This window comes from Accipiter gentilis, chromosome 8, assembly GCF_929443795.1.
Source record: "Accipiter gentilis chromosome 8, bAccGen1.1, whole genome shotgun sequence".
Taxonomy (NCBI): Eukaryota; Metazoa; Chordata; class Aves; order Accipitriformes; family Accipitridae; genus Astur; species Astur gentilis.
In genome coordinates this window covers 17,549,809-17,565,130 of record NC_064887.1, presented here as the reverse complement: position 1 = coordinate 17,565,130, position 15,322 = coordinate 17,549,809, and the positions used below count along the sequence as shown (strand labels likewise).

At 37.1% G+C, this 15,322-nt stretch overlaps 1 protein-coding gene across 1 annotated transcript in view; it reads right to left on the bottom strand.

Moving 5' to 3' along the window:
• Positions 1-15,322, bottom strand: part of HS2ST1 (heparan sulfate 2-O-sulfotransferase 1) — a 91,108-nt gene that overhangs the window by 23,006 nt on the left and 52,780 nt on the right. The gene's annotated exons all lie outside the window — the stretch shown is intronic.

The following is a 15,322-nucleotide window of genomic DNA, read 5'->3' as shown; positions in this document are numbered from 1 at the left end:
AGCAATAAAGGAAACACTTGCTGTCATATATATTTCTGACACATCTGAAGCAAAACTTAATCTATAAAGTGTATGAATGATAAAAGGTGAGTTATTCTGACACAGAACATGAAGACTAGAAAACAACATGCTTAGGGAACACATACCGTATTCTGTGACTCACACGAATGTTAATGAAAGCCATTGCCTCTAAAGAAAAATCTCTATAATGCACTATCAAAATGGTGACATCCCCAAGATACCCTAAATTTCTATAAAAGACCTATTTAAAAATTATAATTGAAGTAATAACTCAAGCAATTTAGAGAATATGAATTTTCTGAAAACAGTAGAAACACTAACACTAGAGATTTAGTCAATTAACTGTGTAGAGGCACTGGAATTCAGATGAAACCATTGTTTTGTTATTTCAATTGATACAAGCCCCAAGCATAAAGCATTACAATAAATGGGTTTGCAAAATTCAATTGGATTTATTAATTTCAAGTTTGACAAGAATAGAAGCACAAGATGCTTACGAAACAGTTAACAATAAGGTGAAGAGTGATCTCCGAGTACTGAAATACATCAAATACATCAATAAGAAACAAACATAGACCAGCAAGCTATGAATAAGACATTTTCGCAAGGTGAGTACATTGCAAATAAATCATTTTTCCGTTTACGCAAAGGGCAACACTTTGAGTAATTGAACTCTGCTTCAAGTGTTAAAAGCCTATTTGGAAAATAAAACCCACAGTATTACAGCTTCCCCCTTCCCCCCCCGCCGCTGAATATCAAATAGTTTGTGCTGATTCAGACACAGCTTTATTCTGTTCTAGGTAAGTATATACTTGTCCTGGTTTTGGCTGGGATAGAATTAATTTTCTTCCTAGTAGATGGTACGATGTGTTTTGGATTTAGTGTGATAATAATGTTGATAACACACCGATGTTTTAGTTGTCACTAAGTAGCGCTTATCCTAAATTAAGGATTTTTCAGTTTCCCATGCTCTGCCAGCAAGCAGGTGCACAAGAAGCTGAGAGGGAGCACAGCCTGGACAGCGGACCTGAACTAGCCAAAGGGATATTCCATACCATAGACCATCACGCTCAGCATATAAACTGGGGTGGAGTTGGCTGTGAGGGGCGGCTCGCGGCTCGGGCATTGGTCAGCGGGTAGTGAGCAACTGCATTGTGCATCACTTGTCTTGTTTGTGGGGTTTTTTCCTCTTTTTCTCTTATATTCCTTTCCATTACAATTATTATTATTATTATATTTTAGTACTATTAATGTATTACATTTTATTTTACTTTAGTTATTAAATTGTTCTTATCTCAGCCCACGAGTTTTACTTTTATTTTCAGTTCTCCTCCCCATCCCACTGGCAGGGGGGAGGAGTGAGCAAGTGGCTGTGTGCTGCTTAGTTGCTAGCTGGGGTTAAACCGCAACAATAACAATACTTTAATACAATTTGTAATACAGATGTCAAAGCATCTTTTCTGATTCATTTATTGTGATATTGCCTTTAATAATGTATTCAAAGAAATCTGCGTTGGCCAACCACAAGCTGAAGTTGGTATCAGAAGAGTAACCTGTAATTCACTGTATTATGTTCTTATGCAGGGTATAGCTCTTTCTGGATGACACGCTTTTAACAGCAGCAGCTCTTGGCCCTTACTTCCCTGGCTTGCTGTAACCCAGCTCCTTCTACTCTTTTTCATTACATCTCTTTAATTATAACATAAAATCATTTTTAAAGCAGAATCATTAAGCTGTGAACACCACTAGCCTGTAATTCCACATAAATTGTCTTCAACCACAAACTTCCATCTGTCTGAAATGCTTCAAAGCTTAAACTCACTCACTCTCTCATATGCTCGTATCTCACACCCCATAACTAAGTTACATCAGTATGAAAATGTTTGTAGAAAATGCTTATTGAGTATATCTCAATTTTCCACATGACATCTGTTGCTCCCCACTACATCAGTCACAGTTTTTGCTCCTTCCTTTCTCATTTGCTACCTCTCTCATCACTGCTGGCAAACGTCCTATTTTGGAAAGTGATGAGGCAACAGACACAGGTTTCATCTATCTGAAGATGACTACAACAAAAAGGGACCAGCATGTCTACCCGTCCTGCCAGTAACAGATTAGAGGAAGCATTTGGTAGGAGACATAGTTAACCACATAACTGCCCAAGGCTACATGGATACTGCATAGCAGCTAGAGAGACTGAAATGAAACAAATTTAATTTCTATTTTCTACACCAGAGTAGTAAATCTCAGCTAGATTTGAATCATAACTCCACAGACCTCCAGAGCTGATGAGGCTGGCTGGTGCAGAGGGAAGCTTCCCCTTTTACATGTAAGAAGTAAACATTTGTGAGAAATAGACATGATTTGCATGAGGAGTGATGAGAAGTGTTCCTCTAACGAGGTATTTGAAACCATGATGATTCAAGAATTCGTGTGATAAGTGCACCTTAAGGGCTATGCATAAGATATAAAAGATGTATGATTAGATGCAATTAGCAGAAAGGCTATTGCATACAATCACCTTCAACTTCATATGCTGAGAGGGGAAAGCAAGAACCCATGCAAGGAGGAGAACCTTCACAACTGTGAAGTACACAGACAGTCCTATTATCAAAGAATAAGGAGGCTTTATATTTCAAATTAGAATGAAAACTAATCTTTATGATGCAGAACCGAAATCACTTTTTTAAATAACTGCACTAGTTAAAACGCAAAAGCTGAGATGCAGTGCAGGATATAAACCGCTGAAGTGCAAGAGCAGCTAAAGCTAGTGAGAAGCAGATGAAGCATCTGAAAGTGTCTAACTGGTCAGCCATCCTAATGGCCTATTTCACTGTAGTCTATTAATAACACAAGGAAAATTGTAAGTTTTGTAAATATACATGTTATTCCCAGTCATGGATAGTTTGCAGTTTTCCTGTGAAGTCAGGAAGCTTTTTCGTTACTTTCTGAAAAGTCAGTTTCACTCTTAAAATGGCACATGATTTGAGCCGTATAAATTTTATTTATTTATTTATTTATTTGGGGAGGGGCAAGAGGTCCAGTGATGGTAACATGCAACTGAGAATAGTTTTGGGGATAACTAGTTAACCAGGAGTTAGAGAATTTGAGGAGTTGATGGGCATTTGATTAACAACTTCATTTGCTCTTCTATAAAATTTAAATAATCTTGGAAGTAAAAGTCCTGTAGTAATGGCTGAAAAATGAACATTGCTTGTATGGTTTTAGAAGTACGGTAGAAAATGCAATGTATGCATTAATGACTTTTTACCTGTGGAAGATGGGGAGGAAGAAGATGCTAGGTATTTATTAACTATATTTTGTTTACCAAATATCTCCTTAGATGACAGCCCTGCAAATTTAACTTTGATTATGAAAACTTGTCTATGTAAGGTTGGATTGGTTTCACTGAAATAAATATTAAAATATCATCAGGTTAGGTCATTTCTTTCCCATCAGAGATCCTGTGGACAAAATGATGTCCTACAGTCTCATTGCTTTTATTGCATTCTATTTAAACTTGATTTTGTAACAAAAACAACTAGGCAAAATTATTAAGAATCAAGTGTCTAAACTAGGTTAAGACTGTCCACACTAAGTTTGACACTAATTAACTACATCAACTTAAAAAGATAAGCAGCATTTAAGTAAGTGGTACTTTGAATACAAGACAGATTTTCATAGTAATATAATACAGGATAATTTTAAGGCATAAAATATTCTGTCTCACTTTTTTATTACTGCCTGTTCAGGTTCACTGTAATAAATAATTACTCTACAGTGAGGGAAAATGCTGTTCTGTCAACTGCAATTGTCCCACGTGCAAACATTCATCAACTGCAAGGACAGTTTGCACACAGGCAATACCATATATGATCAGCGTAATAAAGGTTGCTACAGTGGTTATTTACCAGCAGATGAATTACTTGCAGAAAGTCTTCAGTTGGCAGAAGAAGCTGTTTTGTAAACAACAGAACAAGCTTATTTTCTCACCTATTTGTCTACATGTTCTTAAAATCCTCCTTTACCCCATTTCTGTAACTGTCAGCATCTTCCCATGACTTATATTTCTTGAGCCATACTCTTGTAGCAATAAACCAGGAAATATCATGGCTAGCAACAAGTTGTTTTGCCAGTCAGATGCTACCAGAATAATAACATATAATGGGCAAGTTATGTCTTCTCTTTCAGCAGAAGCACTAACAGCAAAATTCAATCTGTATGCCACCACTGATTATGGAAAAATTCAAAATTATCTTGAAGATCACTGCCCTTTCAATCAAAGCAGTTTCTCAATAAATTTGTCAAAAAGTTATTCACAGGAAAAGTAACACTTGGAGAGAAATGGACAGACCAAGTTTGATTGCTTAAGCGTTATTTTGTTAGGATCTCAGCCAATAAAATCACCTGTGAAAATGCACCAGACCCATTCACATCTATAAAAATATTTGAAAACCCAACTGAACAATATTTACATAATTATATAAACAGATCACTGTGATCATAAGCAGTTATTTGTCTACATTCCTTGCACATTCAAACAGATGAATATCTTGGGTAAAACAAGTTTATTAGCATTTACTTCAAATCCAAGCGTTAACTGCATACAAAACACGATCTTCCCAAACAAAATAGAGTGGCATGGATTTTAACAACTTAAAGGTTAACAAAACCAAACATTTCAAATTCCTCAATTTTTTCACAAAAGCACAAGACCCTCCTGGGACTTCTTAACAAGAAAATCTATCAAAATCAGAAACTCTTCTTTCCCCTATAGCTTAGCACTCTTGATGAAGGATACATTTTGAGCCTCACTGGCTGTCAAATTCAAGTTAACTAAGTAGCCAGAAGAATAATTCAGAGCATACTGCTCTGGTTCCCCAAACCATGCTCTTTGTCCTCTATGTCTGTTGTCCTTCTGTATGTATCTATGGATATTATTTAGGCTCTCTCTTCAACGTGTCTTATGCGCCTGCCATGCTTCCTTGTGAAACCTCCCACTCAGATGAGGAATGGCTCAGTCTTAAAATAAATTTCAGCTCAGCAGCCTTCAAGTGTTGCCCACAGAAGAAAAAAATGTGGATTCAAACTTCACTCACACTGATTTGATGTGAAGGAACCGGACAGCTAGTATTGATAGCACCATCCCTGAGCAAACAGTTGCTGTGTATTCACAATACTGGATGCCACTTCAAACCAATAAGCAGGTTTCTTCCAGTTGGGAACAATATTGAAGCCAGCTGACTTGGTGTATCAGCTTTCTTTCCACTGTGCTCCCAGGCCAATTAGACAAGCAGCTGGTAGCCTGAGGCACTGAGCAGCTCTCAAGCTGTTTCCCTGCCCAAAAGCTGCATTAAACACATGATTGGCCTAACTACTGAACCAGGGCAGGACCGAAATCCTACTCACCATTGACTCCATTCTCCTCTGATGAAGAATGAAAACTGAACAGCAGCTTAAAAATGAACCATAATTATGTTGCAAAGTTAATGTCCTGATTCATTTTCAAATTATATACACCCACCATATACACGTAGCCTTCATCCTTCACTGAAATGCAGCCCCCTCTGGGAGCTGTTTAGCAGCACGCTACTTACAAACCAGAGCAGTGCTGCTGTATGTGGATATCAATACTTCAGGGATGGAGAGGAGGAGAGAAAGAATCAATGGTGCTATGACTATACCCAGTTAAAACTGCAGGAAAAATGTAGATTGAATTAATTAAAAAATGCCTAAAGTCTAATTTGTTCAAGGTATCAGTATTAACACACCAACTCTTTCAAAGATCTTTAAGAATAACAACGATCTGTACTGCTCTAGTTTTAAGTCTTAGTAACAGCAGAACCACTACACTAGTTCTTCAGCAACTTTGTGACTCAAAACCAACATTTTGGGCAAGCCTTTGGTTTCTCCGACTTTATTTTCCTCTGTAAAAGCGTTCCATGAAGCCTGCTGTCTCTCTATTGCTGATTAACGAACGCTTACTCCTCTCCAAGGCAATTCTGGGTGAACCATTGGGTGGAGGGGGAGTGTCAGTAAAGTGCAGCAAACCTTACCTTCCCGCTCCAGTAACTACAGTGCTCTTCAAACCAGTCCAGGGGACTTCAGATTCTCTCAAGTGTGACTGCTTACAACTATCTCTATGTGACCATCCTTTGTAATTAACTATTCTGTTTGCCATTAGCATATGTATATATACATATTACAATCAACATCAAGAAACAAGGAAAGCAAAATGCTGGCTATATGATAGAAGTACAAACTGCTCATCTTGCAACGTCTCTGTTTATCAGAGGTGAGTGACTTTCCACTGGTAAAACAAATACAACTTAAGTGTGAAACAATACAACACAGGCACATTTACCCCCATCGTACCATATTTTTATTAAGAAAAATAATAAAAGGATTGCTAAGAAACAAAACTGCAATATTAGTTATGATTTTGCAGTCACCAGCGAAACCTGACTCTAGTGAGAACGTTGGTACTCAAGCAGCAGACGACTGCCCTTAGACAGAGGCTAGATAGTCCTATTGTGTTCCCCCCCACACTATTGTCAATCACTTCACATCTCCAGAAATTCTGGTTAACAAAGATACCACTCCGGGAACCACAATTCTGGAAATCACCGCTAATGCCATATGCAATAGCCATAATTTATTCTCCTTAAAAGGAGTAACTTGGACGTTTTGCTTTCTTCTTTTCTTAGAACTTAGCTGTGCAGCTCAGAACAGCTTACTTAACTAAAAACGTCTTAACACTTAAGGTATTTTAGCTATTTGCATTTTAGACAAAAGACTACTGGTCTCATTTGCAAATCTAGCTATCTTTAATCAGCCTATGAAATATCTACTATAACTTCTGATTTAGTGTTTGTCTTTAAAAAGTCCTCAAATTCCAGGACAGCCTCAGCACATATGTGCTCTGAGCCCAGTTCTGACCCACAGCAAGTGAAGATCACGTGCAAAGCACTTAAAAGGACTGAAACGGAACACAAAATAATACCAGAAAAGTTATTTTAAGTTTTTTTCAATCAGGTCAAAAAACCCCATCTTTTCCTTCCCCTTCTAAAAATTCAGTTGCCTTAGTGTCAAGAGGTTCTAACGATTAAATTAGAAATTTCATTCCAGCTTGGTTTTTTCCAGTAAGGCATGAAAGAAACAGGTATAAGAGATCTCCTGTAATAAAACCCGGTAGTTTAGTGAACAATTAGAAGTCGCTAACACTGCCAAAACATTTTCTTTAATAGTGGTTAATGCATTTTCAGAACAGAAGGAAAAAGAACAGTCCGCACAGAAGAGAATTGTTTTCAAACTCCAAACTTTAAACTCCAACAAATCCACATTGGAACTAGTTAAAAGCAAAAATAACCCCCCTAAAAACCCCAACAAGAACCAGCAAGGAGGCACCTCCAGCTAGGCACTGAGATCAGTAACTAAAATCTAATGTAGCAGCTGTCTGAAAATTAGAAGTAGTGATGCTGAAAAACCTGCTACAGTTTCATTAGCATTTGATACTTGTCATTTAATTTCAAGATAGCACTTTTGCCAGGGCTTTATTTTGAACACATAAGTAGCATATTGATTAGTGTGTAATATTGTTAAGGGTTTGATTTTAAACTAAGAAAAAAAAAAATGTTTACCAAACAGTGAAATCACTATCCCACATATACATCCAAGCTGGTTTTAACGTCAGAGCCTGCACTTCTTATTTTTCTGCAAATTGTTTTTAGTTGATCAACTGATCAACTGCATTTGTAAGGAAGAGAGTATTTGAAGATTAAGCTCTGACCAAGTACTTCCTTTTTTTTTTTTTTATAACTACAGTTTACATACAGCCTTACACATTTTTCCTTCCAGCCCTCTGTTGGGCAGAATATTTTAATGAAAGACTATGTTGTGGTCCTTTTTTGACACAAGATCAGACATACCATGCATGTACTGTAAAGTCAACCTCTGTTTTAGTTACATAATACATAGGACCGGTAAGGGCCTACATCTCAAGTTGTCCCAGGAAGGGCAAAACTAAACTAAAACCTATGAAAAGTCACAGATCAGATGAATTGCATTTATGGATCAAAGTTTAGGTACCTCAACAAGCATGGTAACTCCCAGAAAAAAAATGGCTTTTAGCTGACATTTATATGTAATAACATCCAGTAAACCAGAAAAAAATGAGGGTTCATTCCACCAAATATGAAATTTTGAAAAATTTGTAAATGCTTGAAAAGAAAGGGTGCATATTAAAAATACATCTTCAGCTGTAACTATAGCATCATTACTATGACTCCTGAATATTGCAAATAATACTAATTACAAAGTTACATAAAAATTTACAGAAACATTTTAGGCAACATGATATAGTAGTAAGATTTAAAAATAAGCGTATGTCAAACAGCTCCATAAACTCTCCAGCTTCAGACTGAACTGTTTTGCTTGACACAGGTGTTGAATCAAGTTAATGATTTAGCATGAGAGCAAACACAATAGACATCATACATCTTTTTTTCCTCCCAGTCACTTGCAATTTCAGTTTTCTTTAGGACAAGGAAACCTGAATAACAGATAGCTGTAAAGAGAAGGATGTAATCACACAAGGGAAAGGTTTGTGGCTTTTCAGAACCCCCAAACTGTCAGTAGACTGTTACGAAGTACTGTGACTACGATAACAGCAATGAAAAATACTTGCAAATCACGAATTTGTTCTCTAAGTAACAAACCACAGCTGAGCATGTAGGAGCAGGGCTTGCTCTTATTTATAGTGCCTTAATATCATAATGCAGGTCTTCAGTGTTAGCAAGAAAAGTTAATGGAACTGTTTTATACACGGATACAGTTGTCACAAGCGTTCTACTATACAAATGTGCGTGTCACTCCTTCAAGCAAAATCCAATTCAAATAATGAAAGCAAGCAAGATCAATATAGATCATCTGACTCCATTTAGTAAGGCAGCCTGGAGACTGTTTTGTTATTTTATACAGGCTTTCTCCAGACGTACAATCATTTACTTTTTCTGAACGTGTACTGGCTAGCATAAAAGCAAAAAGGATCACTCAACTGTCTGTTGAAATAACTGAAAGACATGTATGTATGGACAGTGCTGTATTACAGTAAGTCACCACTTTTAATAAAGCTAATTGGTATGATATACTGTTATTTCCAACATATTACACTTATACCCCTGCTTGTCTTCACACTTCTTGGTTAAACTAGCCTAATCTAGAAAACAAACTATTGCCAGCGGGTCTAGCAGCCAAAAAAAAAAAAGGAAGGTGGCAAACAGCACTGCCTTCTGATCAAAACAGCAACTGACATGGTTAAGGTAGAAGATCCAAATATTTTATTAGGAATCTTAGGAAGTTAGAGTACCAAGAATAAGCTTATGATAACTCTATGTAGTACCAACAGATACAGCATGGTATTTGCTTAATTAACATTGCCTGTATACAGAATAAGCATTTACAGTGATAAACTTGATTTCTGATCTTAATGTAGTTATAGGGGTTTGTGTAAAGTCCTTTGAAAAAACAGAAATGAGACTGCATGCTGAATGAGCCCCACTGTTGTTAAGTCATAACAGAATTAATTTTAATTACATTTTTTAAATACTGACTAGATAAGCTCTTGATTATATTTTTTGTTTTCTTTGTGAAAACCATTTATCTTGCTCTTAGCTTCATTTTAAGAACTTCACTTTAATTCTACACCCTGGTTGCTTTATATACAAATCAAAAGTATGTCTTATTTTTCCCCCAAACCTGCAAATTGTTATTTGAGAGATTTGCTAGCTCATGTAGCTTAAATATCAACATATACATAAAAAAATACTGCTTTATCTTTTCTTCCAATCTTAGACTTGCAGACTAAAGACCTCATCTGAGATGGAGATGAAAAAGATAAGCATGAATAAATATAAGCTCTAACAACACACAGACCACTCAAAAATTACATTTCAGAAACCTCAAAGCCATTTTAAACAAATTAAAGTACGAGAAAAATTCTTTTTTAATTAAATGCTAGAACTACAACAAACACTAAATTAAATAGTTCTTAAACTACCTCTGTAAAACTCTTCTTGCTATATCTTACACCTCTGCACACCCTGGGGGTTCAAGCTCAAGCAGAACCAGGAAAACAAATACATGCAGTATCAACCTCGTTCCTTTCCGAATAAAATAATCACCTGCTTTAAAGGTAGTCCTTCCTCTCCGATTTTCAGAGGATTAAAAGGACCAGGGGCCCAGTGGACTCAAGGAGTCAGTAGATGGAATATTACAAAGGAAAGCCTGCAAGTCCTCGCAACATGCACTCTCCCCAGCTCTACCCTGGAAGTACAGTTGGGCTTTCATGAGAGAAACCCAGATTAAATCCCCAGGATTAGTTCAAAATCATGCATTAGAGAACACTTGTGACACAACTAGCCAGCTAATGCAAACCTTCCACATCCATCCTCTTCATGCTAAGAAACAGTGGCAGTCATACTTAGTTCAAATACATTTGCATACCAACAACACTACTATAAAAACTCTTTGCAGCAGACACTGATTAGCAAAATAAAAATTATACAAGCAAGAGCTTTATCTAGTTTCATGTCAGTGCGATATGGAGCTCCTTGTCCTTGGTAAAAACAGAAACAGTACAGGATTGGTGAGGTGTGCAGTAGGTGGTTTTGTACAAAAAACTTCCCACTGGTAGGAGAGCCAGCTGCTCACTGAAAGCTTCTGGGTGTTAATCCTGATTTGGGTTGGATTAAGCTTTTTAATTAAAAAGAATTGTTTTCCTACATGCATGAGAAACATTTTGTTCTTCCCCCAAATCAGTCCGTTTTTGAACAAGGAGGACTGTTTGATGAAAATTGGACCAGAACAAAAGGGCATTCCCTCACTGCATCTTAGGTAGCTGTTGCAAACAGGTAAAAACAACTCCAGCCCCTTGCTCAGACTTTGGGTCCCACAGCAGTAAGGGATACAACAGGTTTGTATTAATCAATCTCTACCAATGCTTCCTGACTAAAATACACGACAATTATTTATTATCAGATGTCATTACTGACATCTGACTTACTAAAAGTCAGAATTGCAGAAAGTTATGCTGGATAGTGCAATGTGACTGAAATGAAAGTAGAAAAGAACTCCTACAGATACCACCAATAAGATCAGAGAAAAAAGGAATGAAGATTCTCTTTTGAGTATTTCAAATTCATTAAAATATTCATTTTATGAAGGCCCCTGGAACAATGAGAAAGATAATTTAGCTTTACTATCATGTTGTTGGCAGTTGATGTAGAATTGCACAGCATATAAAAAGCTGACTGGTCTTGGAAAAAAAAACCACAACAAAAACAAACCCACCCCCCACCCCCAAAACCCAACAAAAAATCTAAACCAACCACCAGAAACACCCACATATTTGGTCAGATTATCTTTTGCAGACATTAAGACTTTAAATTGTCAGATTTTATTTTATACAAGCAAAGCTGCTTCCAACAATAGTCAATAGCCTAAAATCTAGCATTAACCCATTTCTAATATGGCTGAAACCTGTAGAGCTCTGTAAGGGAATAATCCTTTTGCTGTCATTCAGAGAGAAAGTGTTTTGAACTGTCAATATCGAGCCACTTAAGATATTTTAACTTGATGTTGAAGAAGGTATTACATGGTCAGCACAGGTAAGAGTAGCAATGCTAAAACTACATTTTGAAGTAAAGATTTGTTGAAACATCATGGCCCATGTGTCCAGAGAAAGAAGGTGTGTGATGTTGAGAATTACGTGCTCTTGCCAGAGATGCAAGTTTTGGTCTCAGCTCAGCCTTCCCCAGAGAAGCTGTACGGCCGTAACGCTTCCTTTCTATGCCAGTATTGAAGCTACTATAGTCATCTAAAACAAGCTTTTACTCTGTTCTTCACATCTCCATAAATGAACCCCAAGTTTCCCGAGTTTTGGTTTAAGTCTCCAGTGACCACTGATGGTTTCCATGTATATAATTTAAATTTGTCACCATTAAGTCACTATCCTCAAATTCCATTAGTCTCAATTACTATTCTTGTGTATATGAATAGTAAGGTTGAAAAGTTCCTTGTTATGTTAACAAGCTGTAACCATGTAAGGAGATATAAAGCATGTATGGAAAAACACACGTCTTCCTTTTTGGTATATGAAGTGGAAGTTACTTCTTCAGTGTTAAATCAGAAAGATACTTTAATCCAAGCTATTACTCTGGAGTGAGTGGGCCTGTTATAAATTTCTGTGGGAGGATATACCAATTGATACAGTATTTTGTAAGAAATAGCTTATTTATCTGGGATACTTCAAAGCAAAAAATACCACTGGTGAATTCTGTTTCTAGGGAGATGACATGTTACCTTACAGAAACATGTCACACACTGAAGTTTTTCTTCAGATTGAGTAAGCAGAGGAAAACATGAAAAGGACTTCTTTGCCATGACACAGACTCTCTGGCAACATTGTTACATAAGGAATAAAGTAAAATAAAATATTAAAAAATAAAATAAAATATAAAAATTTAAAAATAAAAATAAAAATAAACTTTGACTCATGATCCTCAGCAAATCTAGTTGCAGTGGTTAGAGAGGGAACTACCCATGTACCAACAGAGCCCTAAAGACACCATATCATAGTAGGAATAATTGAGACACAAGTATGGGCAGAAAAGAGGAAGGAAAAGCCAAGAGGCGATAGTCCTTTATAGAACCACATGGTTCAAGGAAAGCTCCAGGATTAAGTAAATAATAGTGAGAATGTGCATACTCCCACCCTTGGTCTCCTCAGTCACTGGTCTAGATCCACCCCATCAACAATTCATGTCAAGTTTTAAGGTTATCCTCATCTCTTCATACCGTTTTCTCTTCACTGGACTTTTCTTAAAGGAACCAAGAAGCTGTGTAGGGGAAAAAGAATGAAAGCTTTCACACAATGAGTTCAGTAAATAGGTACTTAGAAATAAATAATAGACAAACTTATACTGTTTGGTAACAAATAATTTAGCAGTACAGTATGCCCCTTACAGAATAGCGTCTGCATACCAGTCTCCTTCAATTGCATTAGCTCATGTCTTCTTAAACCTTTCAGTTTTTTGCCACATCATCTTCCTCTGAATCTTTCAGCTAGCTATAGCCTCTCCTCATACACTCCTGCCACCCTGCTAATAATCGTAAGTCTCTGCTCATGGTTCCCCATGAATCATTTAGACTTACAATGACCTGTTAGAATACAGCAAGGCCCACATTCTACTGCCTCCTTGGAAGGCTAGTGTTAACGCACTTCTCCCAAACCCTGACATCTACAAATGCTTTTTAAAGACATACACAAAAGCCACATTGCTACTGCACATTTTTCAAGTGTAAAGTCACGTGGCCTTTTGATTCAAGGTTGTTTGGTTGTTATTTTGGGGTTTTTTTTGTTTGGGTTTGTTTTGGTTTTTTTTTTTTGCAATACACAATTTATCCTTCAAAAGGAGGAAATACTTCAGCTGGATGTAAGTTGTAAACACATACTTCCCTTGCTCATACCAAAATAACTTCTGAAGTCTTATTACTTTTACGTTCCCAGATAAATGTAACTTCTCTTAGTTTCTGAACAGCTGCCTCAAAATATTTTCACACCTCTTTTGACACCTAGTTCATACCATGCTATCTTCTTCTCAGGAAGGAGAGGATATCATCGGCTGACATAATTTGCAGAATTAAAATTGACTCAGGGTAAAAATTCTCACTATGTTTCAAACATCACCATATCAATGAGAAAATGGGTCACTTTTCATCAAAAGAAAATTCTGTATCAAAATTGCTATAGATCAGGACTTTACATCTCTGTATGCTACTACCCTATGGGCAACTGAGAAGATAAGAGAACTCTCAAGCAAGATAGAGTGCTGTACTTCAGTACTTTTTTTTTTTCTTCAGCAAAATTATGTTAAATTTAAGCGAGATTATTCTGTCCAAGTGGACTCCCTTCTATGTTCCCAAATGTGGACAAATTATCGCAATGATAATTTGGTTAAAACAGTAGCTGTTTCTTCCAGACATTATAGAAATGCCCCCCTCTGTAGTCAATGTTACAAGCCTGCAAATTTGGCAGAGAGCAGAAAATTCACTTGACTTTACACATGTCGCTTAAAAAACACCTGGGCCTTCAGTAATTTTTTGTATGTCCCACAAACTGGTTTTAACCCATTCTTCAGCTGAGGTACAATTTCTGCAATATATTCACTTCTAAAAACTATATTTACAAATGCACGCAGTAAGGTTTATTTCAAAAATATAACATGTTTCCAAACAGCAGGTTCCTGTTGAACCAAAAAAGCTGAGCTGCCACAGCTCTGTGCTGCTTTTGTGTCTTCCAACTGCTCAGAGGGGGAAAAAAGTTGGTTTAAGTGTTGTGGGGTTTTGTTTTTGGTTTTGTTTTTTTAAATCATGGCTCTCAACATCTTTGAAGCAAAGGAGTTTCACGCTGCTTCTCTCTGAGGAGAAAAACATGACTCTGCATCAGAACACAACAGACGTCTCTCCCGGTATCAGAGGAAAGATGTCGCAAGCCGCTGTGATGTGACTGGCAATGGGGTAATTGACAGAAGTTTAATGGCGCTGTCTAGCCCAACAGAGCTGTGGGAGTCAGACTAGCTGTCTCTGCACATCTGTTGTGGATATAAGCATTTGAGAACAATCCCTGCTTTCAGCCCAGATACTAACTCATTCAGTATATTCATCAAAAAAGCAGTTGAATCCAATGGCTTTCATTTTACAAAATGATAGATCCATCCTCCCTCATGACTACATACATGAGTAGTTCCAACTTCTGAACTTCAGAGGCATTACTACCTCCTCCTCCGCACAGGGTCACCCTGTGCAAAGTGTACAGCCACAGGAAACAAACCATAGGAAACTAGCTTATCTATAGACAACATTTTCAAATTGATAACAACTGAGCTGCAAACCCCATAAAAAATCACGTTCATGCCATTAAAATGCCTGCAAGAAACTGTCCTGGTGAGAGGAAATCCAACGTGGATACAAAACACATTTCTTTTCAGGAAGTGAGAGCTCTTTCTAATAATTACTTAGGCTATTATAAAGCTAATTCCCACTAGAGGGAGCACAGCTCTCCCTCAGAGGCACGTTCAGCCCAATTTGGAAGACACAAACAGCATCCTGGCTCATTTAACACACAATACAGTTGTCCCTAAGTTAGTCCTAAGCTGATAAATATTAAAACCGCTTTCATGTCAATTTTACTATTCAGATTTTCATTAAATGTGAAAGATGGAAACTCCTAGGCAGTAAAGAT